The 14,700-nt window shown below is 44.7% G+C and overlaps 1 protein-coding gene and 1 non-coding gene across 2 annotated transcripts in view; both read right to left on the bottom strand.

Annotated features, from left to right (window-relative positions):
* Positions 1 to 308: 308 nt before the first annotated feature.
* LOC126191405 (uncharacterized protein K02A2.6-like) overlaps positions 309 to 14,700 on the bottom strand; it is a 314,219-nt gene continuing 299,827 nt past the window's right edge. The window contains exon 2 of the mRNA XM_049932271.1: positions 309 to 509. The gene's annotated coding sequence lies outside the window, so the exon portion shown is untranslated. The remainder of the gene's footprint in view (positions 510 to 14,700) is intronic.
* Trnas-cga (transfer RNA serine (anticodon CGA)) lies at positions 12,526 to 12,600 on the bottom strand. The gene has a single exon. It is a non-coding gene; the product is annotated as a tRNA-Ser (tRNA).

Here is a 14,700-nt window from a genome sequence, read left to right as displayed (position 1 = left end):
AACTTTAATCCACATTTGTAGAACATCGCTCTTGATGATACATTAATAGAATCTCAATATCTATACTGGTAATGGCGCCTTGCTAGGTCGTAGCAAATGTAGCTGAAGGCTATGCTAACTATCGTCTCGGAAAATGAGAGCCTAATTCTCAGTGAACCATGGCTAGCAACGTCGGCTGTACAACTGGGGCGAGTCTAGTACGTCTCTCTAAACCTGCCGTGTGGCGGCGCTCGGTCTGCAATTACTGACAGTGGCGACACGCGGGTCCGTCGTATACTAGCGGACCGCGGCCGATTTAAAAGCTACCACCTAGCAAGTGTGGTGTCTGGCGGTGACACCACATTCCTCCCCCGCAAATCGGCGAACGGTTGTGTTATAAGGCTTCCGCCTGCCGTGGGGAGGACCTCATGTTGACGTATGCGACGAGGTGGGGAGCCTAACAACAGGCGAGGCTGTGCCACCCGCACCCGGCCATTCGGTCCGAGGGGAGCTAGGAAACGCCTGAAAACCTAGTCCAGGGTGCACGCCAACATGCGGTGTATGCGCCCGTAGATAGTCAGGAGGGGCCGAAGGGTCGACCTCCATCGGGTCGGAGCTCCCGACGGGCGAAGACGACATTTGGTCTGGAGCGGGCAAGAGTTCCATGTCGGAGGACAGCTGGTCACGAGAAGCAATCGGCGGCGCGTGACCCAGGGAGGCGCCCAGCGGTTGCAGCGAAGCGTCCACCGCGGGCGTCGCCGGCGGGAGAACAGGCGGCGGCGGCGGCGGAGGCGGCGCGTCGCCATGGGGCAAAACGGAAGGCAGCGTCGGTAACACCTGGGGATGAGGCGAGCCAGTAGATGGGTCCCCAGGGCGCTGACCGGACGGCACCGTCGCTGAAAGCAGACGGGGAGCGGCAGAATCCGTGCGACGACAGAGGCGCAGCTGAGTGAGATGCCGACGCACCTCACCAGAGGCCCCCAAAACCAGATACATCGCGCGGCCGAGGCAGCGAAGAATGCGCCCTGCGAGCCAACGCCGTGAACCGCGATAGTTGCGATAGTATACAACGTCGCCTGGGGCAAAAGCAGGTGTCTGCCGCTGCACAGGAACCTGATGCGGCGGATGTAGCAAAGACATCAAGGTGCGATGAGGGCGACCGTGAAGCAACTCAGCCGGCGAGCGACCATCGCGGGGCTGAGAGCGATACGTGGACAAAAAGAGCAATAACGCGTCCTCCCGAGAATGCGACTCTTTTAACTTCAACATCTGTGACTTGAATGTCCGGACCAACCGTTCAGCGGCACCGTTTGACTGAGGCGAAAACGGCGCGGATGTCAGATGTTGAATACCATTGGCCTTGCAGAATGACTGAAATTCTGCGGACTTGAATTGCGGGCCATTGTCGGAAACAATAGTCTGTGGAAGACCTTCAATGCAAAAGATAGCGGACAACGCTTGGATTGTGGCAGGAGACGTCGTGGAAGACATCCGGACAACAAAAGGAAAATTACTGAAGGAATCCACCTCAACCAACCATCGAGCATTCCAGAATGGACCAGCAAAATCGATGTGTAAGCGTTGCCAAGGGGAAGTGGCTTTTGGCCATGCAAAGAATTTCCGCGTTGGCGCGGATTGTTGTTCGGCACACGCCATGCAAGAAGAGCACATATGCGTAATCGCAGCATCGATTCCGAACCAAGTACAGTGCTGACGAGCAAGTTGTTTCGTGCGCACTATACCCCAATGTCCTTGGTGGAGAAGCTTTAAGACAGAGGACTGTAACGAACGTGGGACCACGACCCTGGACTGATCATTATCAGAACGTAACAACAAAACACCACGTCGTACAAAAAGTCTCTCCTTGTGAGCAAAAAATCGGCGAACCAACGGATCCTCGATCCGTGACTTTGACAAGGGCCAGTGCGTAGCAACAAAACGCAGAACGGTAGCAAGGACAGGGTCAGCAGCTGTGGCTGTAGCTACACGACGAAAATCAATCGGAAACGATTCGACCACGTCGTCGGTTTCCGCATCAATGAACATGCAAGCAAGTTCGGAGGAATCGAATGCTCTATCCTCAGCAACAGGCAAACGGGACAACGCATCGGCGTTTCCTTGCTTAGCAGTGGACCGATACAAGATATCGTAGCGCTACTGCGAGAGGAAAATAGACCAGCGAATGAATTTCTGCGCTGTACGTGGAGGGACAGGCTTGGTCGGATGAAAAAGCGATGTCAAAGGTTTGTGGTCTGTGATGATGGTAAAGTGACGACCATACAAGAAATCATGAAACTTTGTAACACCAAATACGAGAGCCAAAGCTTCTTTCTCTATCTGTGAATAATTTCTTTGCGCTGACGAGAGCGATTTGGACGCAAAGGCAATAGGGCGATCATGCGATCCATCTTTGTGCGCAAGCACAGCACCGATCCCGAAATCTGATGCATCTACCATCAACAAAAGGGGTTTCTGGGGATCGAATGGCGAAAGGCACGTATTGGAAAGCAACGCCGATTTCAACTGGCGAAAGGGGCGTTCGCATTCCGTCGTCCAGACGAACGGAACACCTTTACGGCGTAAGCGATGAAGCGGAGCTGAAATGGAAGAGGCATGGGGGAGATATCGATGGTAATAATTAATTTTTCCCTGCAAACTCTGTAGCTGCTTGAAATTCTGCGGCGAATGGCAGTCTTTTGAATCGGTACAAACCAAGATGCGTGTTAACCACCAATATGCACTGGGATTCTTCGTCCACCGGTATTTGCAAGTATGCGTCTGCTAGGTCCAACTTTGAAAAATATTTACCCAGGCACAGTTTGTCAAAAAGATCTTCCGGGGCGGGTAAAGGAGAAGTAGCAGTCACAAGTTGTGGATTCACTGGTGCCTTGAAGTCCACACAAAGTCTCAACTTTCCGGAAGGTTTTTGCAAAATGACTAAGGGTCAAGCCCAGAGAGAAGCCTGCACACGTTCAATGACACCTTGTGATTCCAATTCGTGTAATGTTGTTGCAACCTCATCACGCAATGCGTGGGGAACAATGCGTGCTCTGAAAAATTTCGGTTGCGCGTTGACTTTCAGTTCCAAATGTGCTTCATAGTTCTTTGCGCAACCAAGGCCCGGTGCAAAAATGTCTGCAAATTCTTCACATAGTCGAGAAACACTGGCTGAAGGCACAGTCTGGTTCACTGATAGGACCTGATTTACGATAGACAAGTTAAACAACTGAAATAAATCCAAACCAAACAAGTTCACTGCAGAAGAAGAACGAAGGACGTAAAATGACACAAATTTTGTCTGTCCCTTGTATGTAGCAAGAAGGCTGCACCGTCCCAACACAAGGATCTGCTGTCCTGAATATGTAGTTAGCTTAACATTTGCGGCACGCAACGGAGGTTTGCCCAGCTGTATGTACATGCCGTGATTGATTAGGGAAACTGCAGCTCCGGTATCGAGCTGGAACGGGATCACTTTGCCATTAATTTCCAAGTCTACAAAAAGTTTATTGTCCTGCTGACGACAAGAGCGACTGTTTCGTGCAACGTGAACTGTTTCTGGGACAGAAGCACTTGCGACTTGACGTGATTTCCGTCGACGTCGACGCACACTGTTTGTGAGACGAACACAGTCACTGTTAGAGAGAGACGGAGTGGCATTAACTACATGAATGTCAATGGGCGAAGGTTCACGAGCCTGAGTATTCTTGGTTCGATACCCATTCCGGCGCGAAGCAAAGGACTTGGAATGGTTAGGAGTGTCCGATCGGTGCAGCTCGCCCGGCGGGCCGGTTAATGTGACACACGGCTGGCGAAGTTTCAAATGATTTCTGAGCAAAGTCAAGTGTGTCTTGCCTATCCAATATGTCCATCACTTGTTGAAGGGAGGGATTGACTAGTTTCAAAATCTGTTCCCTTATGCGAACATCAGAAACGTTCTGTGCAATCGCATCACGCACCATAGTATCCAGAATAAGGGAGTCCACATTCACACTCGAAAGCACAATCCTTAGTAAGGCCTTGCAAAGTTGCAACCCACTCCCGATTAGTTAGACCGGCTGTACGTTTTGTACGAAAGTACGTATACCTTTTTGCAACTAGATTAACTGATTCCTTGAAATAGGCATCTAAAGCAGACAAAATTTCTTCGTATGACAGAGTTGCTACGTCGAGTCGGGGAAACAATTTCACTATCACACGGTAGGTGGACACACCTACACAAGAAAGGAGATGAGGCTGCCGCTCGTTACCTTGAATTCTGTAGGCGGCGAGATGGAATCCAAATTGGCGTGACCACTCCGTCCAGCTTTCTATTGCTGAATCAAAATTCCGAAAAGTTGGTGCAACTGCGTGTTGTGGCTGCTGCAGCGGTGGAGCGGCGGCGGCCGCATCGTTTTGCAGTACACGTTGACCCCGGACGAGCTGTCCAAGGGCATCCAATAAGGCCTGCGTCTGCTGATTCTGCAAGCGATAAAATTCGGACAGTACATCTGGAGATTGTGGCGAAGCCATGACAGAAGTAAATTAGGGCAAAGCAAGTATAAAGAACAAGACCCTTTTTGATCCTCGTCGCCAAATATGTTGTGTCTAGACAAGACAGCCTAGACACAATACGAGGAAGCCGAAAGGCACGCGCTTAATCTCACGCAGGCTGGCGTGAGGTCTGAAACAGGATACGAAATGAATGCTATATAGAAAAGTACGTAGCTTCTGGAATACTTAACTTTAATCCACATTTGTAGAACATCGCTCTTGATGATACATTATTAGAATCTCAATATCTATACTGGTAATGGCGCCTTGCTAGGTCGTAGCAAATGTAGCTGAAGGCTATGCTAACTATCGTCTCGGAAAATGAGAGCCTAATTCTCAGTGAACCATGGCTAGCAACGTCGGCTGTACAACTGGGGCGAGTCTAGTACGTCTCTCTAGACCTGCCGTGTGGTGGCGCTCGGTCTGCAATTACTTACAGTGGCGACACGCGGGTCCGTCGTATACTAGCGGACCGCGGCCGATTTAAAAGCTACCACCTAGCAAGTGTGGTGTCTGGCGGTGACACCACACTGACTGGAATTCAGTCTTTGAAATTCTGGAGACAGCAGCGGTAAAATACATATAGGGAAATGTTCCAACTTGTACAGAAACCACATGGCAGTTACAACTGTCGAAGGGCAGGAAATTGAGCAGACCGGGTCGTAGCCTATGCCCAGTGTCATTCAATGTATACACTGAGCACGCAGTAAAGGACAAAAAAATGGAGAAGTAAATAAAGCTCAGTGAGAATAAATAAAAACTTTGAGGTTTGCCGATGACATTGAAATGCTATCAGAGACGGCAAAGGACTTGGAAGAGCAGCTGAACGTTATGGTCAATGTTGAAAGAAAGCGAGACCATGGTAGTGGAATGTAACCAAATTACAAGGGGCGTTCAAAAAGAAACGAGCCGGAGGCATAATTTCGTAAACCTGTACCTGGATATTAGAAGTATTGACCCTGGCTGTTGAGGTACTTGTCCCACAGTGACACAAGGTGGTGAATGGCTGTCTCATAAAATTCCTGGGACTGCGATGTTAACTAGTTTCCGCTGGTACAGCTGGACGTCCAAGGTGAATCGTTTTCCCCTCAGAGCCTTTTTAAGGGGACCAAAAATGGCGTAGTCACAGGGAGATAGGTCCGGGCTTTGTGGAGGGTGGCCGAGAGCCTCCCATTTGAATTTCTGATGGAGTGCCGCAACTATGTTGGCCGTATAAGGCTTTGCATTGTCTTGGGCCAGAATGACCCCACGGGTGAGATTGCTTGGTCGTTTAGATGTGATAGCTTTGCGAAGGGTGGTCGAGGTTTGCAAGTAACGCTGGGCATTCGCTGTTGTCTCGTGCTACGGGAAGTGAATCAGATGGGGGGCATCTTGGTCAAAGAAGAACGGCAGTATAACCTTTCCTGGCAGCGTTGGACGATTGATGCATACTGCTGCTAGCTCTGTATAGTCACGTGACGTGCACGCGTGCCTTCTAGCGATGAGCTGTGAACTTCCACGCTCTGTTCAGAACCACACCTCGCTACACACGACACGATATTACCCTCCTGTCACCGGTTTGCACATTCCACACTCCAGCTCGTTTCTTTTTGATCGGCCCTTACAAATCAGGCGATGCCGAGGGATTTATATTAAGAAATGTGACACTAAAAGTGATAAATGTATTTTGCTGCTTGGGCAGTAAAATAGCTGATGATGTTCGAAGTAAAGAGGATATAAATTATAGACTGACAGTAAAAGTGTTTCTGAAGAAGGGAAATTTGTGAACATCAGATATAAATGTATGTGTCAGGAGGTAGTGAGACGTGGACAATAAGCCATTCAGACAAGAGGAAAATAGAAGCTTTTGAAACGTGGTGCTGTAGAAGTATGCTGAAGATTCGGTTGGCAAATCTTGTGACGAATGAGATAAGCGCTACGGAATAGAAGTGAGGAGGAAAGAAATTTGGGACAAAACTTGACTAGAAAAATAGATAGTTTGATAGGACACATTCTAAGACATCAAGCAATCGTTAATTTATTATTATACGAAAGAGTAGGTGCAAAAATTGTAGAGACAAAGAGATGAACTCAGCATTCAGGTTCGAATGGATGTACCTTGCAGTAATCGTTCGTAGATGAAAGGGCTTGCACAGTACCCTAGGAGCTGCGTCAGATCAGTCTTCGGAGTGAAGACCACAACAACAGGGAAGGAAATGAGTTGTGACCTTTCTGAGGAACTAACGCGGCATTCGCCGAAAGCAATTTAGAGGAATTACAGAAAAACTATCGACATTTGAACCATCGTTCTCCTCAATAGAAGCAGTGTTTCAGCAAAACGTGTTTTATTTTTCAATAAACAATAAATTATTCCAACAAAAAAGTAAAAACTATTTGGAACATAGTAACTATTGCATGAAATCTGCCTAATATGGCCAGGAAATTCTTCTAAAAATATTTAGCTTTTGCGACATGTGCATATACACGAGTGTTTCAAGACTTCATGGTGACAGACACGAAAAGTCGAACGTTTTCTATAGATGCGAAAGCACTTCGCATGGCTACTTTGTACAAGCATGTATAATTTGCCGTATTCCTATTTTCTTGCAATTATAAAATTTATAATTTTCTTTTAGCACAAACCGCTTCAGGCGAAAAGCGACAAACGGTGACTGGTCTACAAAATAAAATTACCCCAAATATTACTGCTGAGTAGAAGATCTCTTTGTCCATTAAACTTGCATGCTTGTGAGAATTTATGTCATGCGTCCGCAGAAAGACGTACTCGAAATGGCGCCAGTGTTTTGGGCGCCAATGATTGGCAGATGTCAAATGTTCGTTGATGGGATAGCTCGCGCCCTGTTTTCGTTGCTTCGTGCTCTTGCTGCGTTTCATGGTCTTCTTAAAATTTTGCTGAACAAGGCAGAAACATTCATGTTACTAACCGGTCGACGTTTCTCACACTGATGCAGAACAATGGCGTGGGCTGCTGAGAAGGCTCCTGTACTGTTGAAAACTCCTTTATGTCGCAGAGGATATGAGGAAAATAAACGCTCTACAATTAAAGAAATTATCCAGCGGTGATAGCAAGGGCGTAGTTGGGCTGTGATGTCCAGGCTAAAGATTCCGAGGATGAGATGTCTCTGCTGACCGAAATAAATAAGTAAGAAAAATTTAAATGGGAAGGATAGGTGAAAATATTTATGAAATTGATCAGTAAAGAAAAGCCGTTAGCTGTTTCAAAATAGTGAAACACTGTTTAGGAAATCATTCTGAGATTAGGGTATGAGAATGAGTTATCTCCTTCACCCTGTTGACAGATGATACTCGAAAATTGATAAATTGAATGTATAGAACTAAAAGGACAAGAAGTCAGTAAGAATTTTAGGGCAAGGACATGATGCAGCATTTGTGATCTATGGCATCTAAAACGGTGCGAAAACAAAGGTTAGAATCACAATTTCAATGTAGTTCTTAAAGGCGCAGCACATGCTACGAGGCTGACCAAAAAGCAATCAGAAAGTCGGTCTCGGCATGCTACACGATGGGGCGTTTTGTTGAGCTGAGAATACGGTGAGCATGCTCGAGCGGTGAAAGAAAGGGGGGGGGGGGGAGGAGGGAACTCACTTTAGGAACATGGCCCGCGGCTCCCAAGACTGTAGTTAGGCTCCAGCTGTCAATATTATCTATGAATTCACATGGATTCACGCGCCACTCAAAGCCTAAGCTACATCTGAATTTAATTCTATAGAGGACGAAAATCTGATTGACACAAATTTGAAGTCAAAGTTTGGGATATTCGTTCGAATATTAATTGCATTTGCAGCATCCTATCTGTGTAAAGCTAGGTTTAGGGCGGACAATGAAATACACTATTTGATCAGAAGTATCCGGCTACATATTAGTGGCCATTAATATGTGGTTGTCCACAACATTTATAATGTCATCTCTTTTGGACGGCTATGTGCTATTAATTTTGTAAGGCCTGGGTGTTATAGGCAACTATTAATATCACCATTATTTGCCTTGATGTTGTACTCTGTATGTGTCCTAAGATCAGATGATGGCGGCTTTAGTTTCGCCGAAACTGGTAATAATGGAATAAAAAAAAATTCCTGCGATCTTGGCTACCAGTTTATTGTTTTACATTTCAAGTATGTTACTGTCCACAAAACAATGCTTCATAGATGTGTTTTATGACAGGTTTACATTGTCATGCTGTTATAAGGATGGTCTCTCGCTATTCCACTTTGTACAGAATGCTGTAAAGTGTGTTCATATTCTTCCACATTCAGCGTTTCCTTAATCACAATAACGGGACTACACCCTAACGCTGAAAAACAACCCCTTATTGTAGTACCACCTGCTCCATACTTTTTTTTGCGTTACACATGATGGGAAGCAACGTTGTCCAGGCATTAGAGAAACCGAAACCATTTCATCAGATTGCCACAGGGTACGGCGTGATTTATCACTCCAAATCACTAGTTTCCTGTCATCCACTGCCCAGTGACGTCACTCTCACACCACCTCAGACGTCGCTTAGCGTTCACGACAGAAATGTGTCGCTTATGAAGACTTGCTCTACCGTCGTACGCCACTCTATTTAACTCACTATACACAGTCATTGTTATAGCTGGACTAGTGGTAGCCCTTGGGAGCTCACAAACGGATCTTTGCACTGATTTTACGCGATTTTTTACCAGGGGGCTCCGTAATGTTCGACGGTTCCTTGACCGTAAGCTCATAAGATCTGCTGGTCTTGGTTTAGTTGTAGTTGTTCCTCTGCGTTTCCACTTCACAATCATACCACCAACAGTCGACCAGGGCAGCTGTAGAAGGGTTGAGATGTCTCTGATGGATCTGTCATTCAGGTGACATCGAAGTCACCGAACTCTCCCGCTCCACCAGTTCTGCTGCCACTACTTCCCCAGTAACACAAAAATATTCCCCGTCTCTCTTCATAATGGCGGGTCCGTCTCTTGTGATATCTAGTGATCAGTTCTGTATTTCATATGGTTGTCAATATGCTTTTTACCAGATGGTGTGTAGAGTAAATGTCGAGTCTAGCAATAAATGAGGCTAGCAGTGTATGATTTTAGAATTGAGTGGTTAGAAACTAGCACATTTTCCCTATCTGTTATGTTAATCACACATCTATGAAACCAATTGCTTCTGAATGTAAAACACGTGTTTCATTTATCATTACATTTCAAACAAAACCAATCGCATCAACTGCACACTTCGTCTGCTTTAGACAGATATATTTTGGCTTAGGGCATCATGGTAAAATTGTGATATATCGAGGACGTCGGGACCAAAAACATTTGCGATACACAGCTTCACAATGTTCACCTGAACTTACTCGTAAGCACACAATTAAGATTTACAGACGTCTTAAAGTCGTAGCTATAAGCCAATTATACAGGATGGAAAAACGTTTTAAAACGATTATAAACCGGTTCCTGAAACCATAGCATTCATTGCACTCAGTGTTCTGTCATAAGTGACTCATTAATAAATACTTCAACAGTCGTATGATAGAGTAACGAAAAGGAAATTTACAAACATGATACTTTCTTCAGACTAATTTTGAGACTCTGAGTTACCGATCGATAACGGCTGCAAGGTCGCAGTATAACAATAAGATACTCATTCTTCATCTACCTATACATTAATAAGACCCACAGTTACACGCCACAGCAAAATTATTTAAACGCCTATGTAGACATTTCCGCCGTATTAGTATATCAAATTCTTGTCGGGTTTCCAGCCGGATGAAACTGTCATCTGAGCACAATATTTCAGCAGTCCACCTGGCCGCCCTCATCAAGTAAGAAAAGGTACGCTGCTCTCGCCGATAATTGATTCCACTCGCAAATCAGTTATCGGTGAGAGCAGCATGGCCAGGTGGACCGCTGAAATTTTGTGCTCAGATGACAGTTTGATCCGGCTGGAAACCCGACAATAATTTGATATTTAAAAGCCGTCTGAAAGAGGATTAATATTAATACTGCCACTTCCAGTGCGTGTATTTGACACAATTTCTCCGTTCTAGATTACTTAAAGATGCCTTATGGGTTGTGGATGCAGGAGTATATTTTCGCTGGAACTGTGTAAAGAGCGCTCTTCGAATCAGTGGAAGAACCTTACGTATTCCACTGTGTCTTGAAAACAGTTCTGCGTGTCGCTAGACTCTTTTACATGTTTGATAGATATACAGTTGTTTATCGTCATTCCAATCAAAGATACAGCCCATCTCTATGATATTTTGTTTCTAAATGGAAAGAAAGTCACTGGTTGTCTACGTATAACGGAATTCATTTGATAAGGAACAGCTTCAGACCGAAGTTTAGTATCACAGAAATTCACAAGAAAAATGCTGAGTCGGCATGAAACGATTCTCCACCAGGATATTCCGGCAACATATCCGGGTACAGAGATTGCCCGATAGGCAGATATCGGAGAGAAGATGATCCTACGTGTATAGCGGCTATTTTACATCACCACCCTCAAAGACCACATGGTAAAACCCGGTGTCTCAGCCTCCAGAAACTCGAGTCATATAAATTGCAGCGCCATTCACAGCCTCGTTAATAGCTTAGTTTGTCGCCGAAGCAGCAGGAGACGTCGTCCGGAACACTGGTGGTACCCGTCTACTAATAAGTGAGTGTCTTAAAGTATTTCACTTTCTGTCTCCTGCGACTCACCGAACGCTTTCAAGCGTCACTGATGGAATGCTGCTGCTTTTTCCCCGATGCGATACCTACCTACGAGCTAAACTTAACTAGTGTGCAAAATATTTCATCAGGTGAACATCCGCAATTGGAGAACATATTTATAGAATAGAAATCCGCTTCCGCTGCTAATAATTTTCTTAATTTATTTCTGGACCGGTTTCGAAACTTAGAGCTTCATCTTCAGGTGCCAACAATGTAATTATGAGGAGATGAACGTGTGGTGGTCGGGCTAGTCAGTCATTAGGGATCACACCCATGCCAAAGGGGGAGCGCAGGAGGGTGGGAGCGTAGGACCAGCTACCTCAGCCCCCGACTGACTGCACGACAAGGAAGAGAACAGCAATCGGCCACTGTGAATAATTCTATTTATTTACACAAATAGTGCCCGTTAATGGATTCGAACCAACATCTTCAGATGGCTGTCCACGTTTATATAACACCTGCTGCGCCTTACATTAGTTGTTGGAAAAAACGGCCAATAAATAATGTAAACAGCAACAAATGTAATACACACGTGAACAGCTATCTGAAAATAAGCCTGTCGGTTCGGAACTGGTAATGGCGCTATTTATGTCAATAAATAGCATTATTCATTGTGGATGGTTACTGTTTGCTTCTTTTGTAAGACACAACATGTAAAAAAAATTCTTATTGGCACTTGGAACCAGTCAGTTTCCTTGTATGACACTTAGAAAGTTCTTAATAAACTATTTATCCCCTAATTTGCATCATTATTTTTATGTACTGATGGGACGAAAAATGGCTCTGAGCACTATGGAACTTAACATCTGAGATCATCAGTCTCCTAGAACTTAGAACTACTTAAACCTAACTAATCTAAGGACATCACACACATCCATGCCCGAGGCAGGATTCGAACCAGCGACCATAGAGGTCGCGTGGTTCCAGACTGAAGCACCTAGAAACGCTCGCCCACACCGGGCTACTACTAATGGGACAGGCAGTATAATTCTGTAGTATCAGAATAACTTCTCAATATTTTTGACACAAACAGAGCTATCTTGTTTTTTCATTCTTCCGGCAAATGTTAGATTTCGCGCTTACAGCGGCTTCAATTTCTACTCTTCATTTTATTTCAACTATATATAAACCTTTATCCAGTTGTGAATGTTAGATGATTGTTGATTATGGGGTGAAGACTAGCCACCAATGATCATCAAATAAAGACCAGTCTTCCCAAATTTAATAAACAATGAGATACAAAGCACTGGAATGAGATTTTCACTCTGCAGCGGACTGTGCGCTGATATGAAACTTCCTGGCAGATTAAAACTGTGTGCCGGGCCGAGACTCGAACTCGGGGCCTTTGCCTTTCGCGGGCAAGTGCTCTACCAACTGAGCTACCCGAGCACGACTCGCGCCCCATCCTCGCAGCTTTACTTCTGCCAGTACCTCGTCTCCTACCTTCCAAACTTTACAGAAGGTCTCCTGCGAACCTTGCAGAACTGGCACTCCTGAAAGAAAGGATATTGCGGAGACATGGCTTTGCCACATCCTGGGGGATGTTTTCAGAATGAGATTTTCATTTTCACTCTGCAGCGGAGTGTGCGCTGATATGAAACTTCCTGGCAGACTAAAACTGTGTGCCGGACCGAGACTCGAACTCGGGACCTTTGCCTTTCGCGGGCAAGTGCTCTAAAACTGTGAGGACTGGGTGTGAGTCGTGCTCGAGTAGCTCAGTTGGTCCGCCGGCACGGTAGCTCAGCGTGTTCGGTCAGAGGGTTAGCACCCCTCTGTAATAAAAAAATTGAGCTAATCGATCAACAACGAACTTAAACGGATGTCTTACGACGTCCGCCCCGAGCAGATGCAACGAACAAAAGCGAACAAAATGAGATTTTAAAAAAAATGGTAGAGCACTTGCCCGCGAAAGGCAAAGGTCCCGAGTTCGAGTCTCGGTCCGGCACACAGTTTTAATCTGCCACAAAGTTTCAGACATAATCACTTGTTAATGGAACTGTGTTTTCTTCTGTTTTTGCAGCGGAATACATCATCAATGTGAGAAAAATTCAGCGATAAAGCGCCTTTGTAGCTCTGGCAATAAAGTACGCAGTAAAACCACACTTGAATTGGGGATTGTTGTACTACTGTTTGCGGCCACAGCTGTCAGGCAGACAGCAAAGCAAAATTTGAAAACAAACCGAAAAATTTTCTTCTTGACTATTCTTTATATTCTGTAGAAGGATTTCTATTATCGTAATGTGTAAAAGGTGCTGGTAGGAATTATTAACGGACCCCTGTGTATCCTGTTTCTCAAAAAAAAAAAAAAAAAAAAAAGATCCTTAGAAATATTCAATATGTAACCATAGACGCAAATTAATTTGCGGTGAATGTAAAATGACAAGTTCCACATCATTATGATTTATCATGCAAAATAATCCACATGACATGAATCTAACTAACCGACTGAATAGTACACCATCCCAAAGATTATTCCTGACGTTTACGACTCTCTAGAAGTAAAGGATAGTAAACTTCCATATCAGTATGTAATGTGGGCTTCCATGCGAGGACACATTAGTACGACCGCAGCAACAGCACAAAAACCCCTTACTTGATCTCTTAATTTTGTGCAAATAAGAAACTGCTTCGCTGTCTTGCTGTCATTCTTGAAGTTCTAACAAACTAATTACTTCTGTTCATAGCACCTTCAGCTATGAGTATTTAATGTATTCCACTTCTCTAGTGTTGTCTCTTATCTCATTTCACCAGGGAGAGATTTGTTTCTGTTGTAAGTAGGCTGTTTATGTTTTCTTTATGTAAGTAGGCTGTTTATGTTTTCTTTATGTAAGTTGGCTGTTTATGTTTTCTTATTGGCAACGTTACGTAGCGCTCTACAGACTAGCCACAGACTGCACACAGCACAGCCAGTGATTTTCATATAGAGCGCTACATAATGTTGCCAATAAGAAAACATAAACAGCCTACTTGCATAAAGAAAACATAAACAGCCTATTTACATAGCCCCCATGCTCCCCACAAAAAATTTTACAAAATATTTTTGGGGAGTGGCCAATAATGATTTGATAAAATTTTTCATAATTACAATAACAAAGAAATCAAATGCACACACTTATTGATACAATGTTGGTCAAAAGCTAAAATTTTCTCACAGTCCATAAAGACAGTTCTGATCTTTCATCACAGTAAAACTGAGTCCATAAAGACAGTTCTGATCTTTCATCACAGTAAAACTGCCGTTTCTTTTCTCAAAGTCTAAGCAGTAAAAGACAATGCACATGGAAGTAGTGGATTTCCATGCAGTCTTGAAGAAGTAGTGTTGTCCTTCCAACGGAAAGACAGTGCTGACTCTTGACATGCTGACAGGTAAAGGGCCACAACAGAGCAAACCCACAGCAGAGTCAGTCGAAGTTGATGAATATTGGTAGGTAGGTATTTTACATCATTTACAGTAATGTGAATCACAGGATATGCAATGTTGTTACGTGTT

Source organism: Schistocerca cancellata, chromosome 6 (assembly GCF_023864275.1).
Source record: "Schistocerca cancellata isolate TAMUIC-IGC-003103 chromosome 6, iqSchCanc2.1, whole genome shotgun sequence".
In the NCBI taxonomy this organism is placed as follows: domain Eukaryota; kingdom Metazoa; phylum Arthropoda; class Insecta; order Orthoptera; family Acrididae; genus Schistocerca; species Schistocerca cancellata.
Note: the sequence above shows the minus strand (reverse complement) of the source record. Positions and strands in the feature narration are given on the sequence as shown.